At 37.5% G+C, this 2,482-nt stretch overlaps 1 protein-coding gene across 2 annotated transcripts in view; it reads left to right on the plus strand.

The window, feature by feature from the left end:
* Positions 1–313: 313 nt before the first annotated feature.
* Positions 314–2,482, plus strand: part of LOC105262702 (uncharacterized) — a 196,090-nt gene continuing 193,921 nt past the window's right edge. For both annotated transcript variants that reach the window (XM_011298423.1, XM_011298424.1), the window contains exon 1: positions 314–960. The gene's annotated coding sequence lies outside the window, so the exon portion shown is untranslated. The remainder of the gene's footprint in view (positions 961–2,482) is intronic.

Below are 2,482 nucleotides of genomic sequence, written 5' to 3' on the forward strand. Positions count from 1 at the left end.
CACTCTCCGGTACATCGGATGTTTTCGTTCGTTTTCGGACGTCATCGTTATTTCAATAAGTGCCCTACCTTAGTGACACTCACGACCGCCTCGAATTATCGACACTCACGGGCTCGCGCTCTGTCGTATCCATACTCACGGGCTCTGAACATTATCGACACGCACGGGCTCTGAAAATTATCGGCACTCACGGGCTCGCGACCTGTTTTACTTACACGTACGGGCTCTCTGGGCGTAGTTCCGTAGCCGCCGCAATGAAAACTCTTATTGGAGCATTTCCATAAGCCCTAGCAATCTCCTCTGTAATCTGTGCTCGGGTTTTCATTCACGGTTTTCTTTTCTCCACAACAATAAGAATACGCATATAAATATTCTTTTCAATCCTGGCTTCCATCGAAAAAAGTTAAGAAAACATATTGTTTCGCTAGCGATATTGTAAAGGGAAATATGAGTACGGAAATGAACTAACAGTGAAAAGACCTTTAGATGAACTATTAGTGAATTGAACAGATCTGGTGTGGGTGTAGAGCTCTGAAATGGTGGAACACCAATGTGGAACAGAGAGAACCTTTAAAAGTTGATTTAACCACTACTTTTGTCATTGTCATGAGAATTCCTGGCGGTAACAAGTAATAATCAATCAACTAGAAATACGGACTCTATTAAAACATTAATCTGGCCTTGTCTACGATACAACATACTAAATGAAATACATTAAAATACAAATTTTCTGAGTTCAATCTGTCACCATTCTTTGGGAACAATTGTTCGAAAAAATGGTTGTGCTGATGGGAATTGGATTTCTATCTGACAAATGTGAATTATAGTGCTTGTGCTTTCCTGGATCCATACTTGTGGATACGTTTGCACCTGACCCTCCCACTGATTTTTCCCGATTGTAAAGGTTTTGTTTTTGAAGAAATTGCTGTAATATTCAGACGATAACTGTGGTGAAAAAAGGTGGGTATTCTTTTGTTTGCTATCGCTGAATGGTCCGTTAAGGATGTGCAGCGAAAACTCTGATTAGTCAACTTTACTCTCATTTTTTTCTATATTATACTTCTATATTCGAGCTACACGTTCAAAACATGTATATCAAAATTCCCACCCTCCTATGGGGGGCTCCCAATGAGCAATTAATTTCGAAAAACCACTCACAGCAACATGTGTTGTCGATCTGCTTATGGGGGAATTGTAACGGCGTGTACTTCGATCAAGGTAACGAGTAGTTTAAATACTCGAACTTTTGAAAAAAATCCTTTTTGATTTTTGGAAAGATCTGAAAAAATGGCCGTCGTTTCGATTCTAAAATACCCAGATAGCTGTACCGATGTGTTTCCCAGAGTATGCTTCACTGGTATCGTACCTGCACCGTACTACCGCGAGATGGCGACGTACGCTCATATGAGTATGATACTAGTATCGTATGCGGCTTGTGTATTTGGAAGAAATATAATTTTTTTATAAACGTTACCAACTTTTTTCTTCATAAATATTTAGGTGGTAATTTGGTGGAATTTAGGAGAACATAATGAGAATTTAGGACTAATCAGTTTTGGTTTAATGGATTCTTCTCTTTCTACAATAAAAATGAGCAGAAGATATGAGTAAGCAATTCAAAAATAATTACAACCGCTGGAGAATAATTTGATGGTTATTATAATCAAGGTTTCATAATTTAGGAGTTGATGGTTTTATTAATAAAAATTAAAAACGTACTTTTTTGCGTACACTATATAGTAAGAACACTTGCGCATGCATAGTAGGCTTAAGCTAGGAGGAATTGATTTCATACTTATATTATTATTGATTTTTTCCGACCTTTTCCTTAACAAATATTTAGGTGGTATTTTAGTGAAATTTTGAAGACAATAATTACAATTTAGGAGTGATTAATTTCAATTAAATAATTAATTTAGTAAAGTAAAATGATAACCTTTTTTTTCTTACGAATATGAGTTTAATAAAAAATCATTTGGTGGTCATGATGATTCAAGTTTCAGAATTTAGGAGTTGATGATTTGTCATTTAAAACAAACAGTAATTTCCTGGCGTCTCTCATATTGATTGCGTGCGCATGCGTGGTCTATGTCAGGGCCCGGCAACCTGGGCTTATTAGGCTCACGCGGCTCCCGAGCTTCGTTAGTCAGAGCTGGGAGAGGGGCCTCATCCACTTAACACAACTACCTGCTCTAATTCGATATCTCTCTCTGCTTGAGTTCTGGTTCGACCGATACCGGCAGAGGGCCACCGTGCGATCGAGCGGGAATTTTGATTTTCCATCAATGTGAATTATAAATATAATTTTCTTTATTCGAAATAGGCAGCAATATGAGGAATAATTATTTTTTCGATGTTTTCATGATGAGGAATCTGCCTTGACAATTATTTTGTCTCCAGACGATATTTGCAGCAATGAAACAAATAAAATAAAATACGCAACGAAACTCTCGGGAAATATCCGATCAATTTTCAAGGTCGA

The sequence above is a fragment of the Fopius arisanus genome, unplaced genomic scaffold, assembly GCF_000806365.1.
Source record: "Fopius arisanus strain USDA-PBARC FA_bdor unplaced genomic scaffold, ASM80636v1 scaffold00010, whole genome shotgun sequence".
NCBI lineage: Eukaryota > Metazoa > Arthropoda > Insecta > Hymenoptera > Braconidae > Fopius > Fopius arisanus.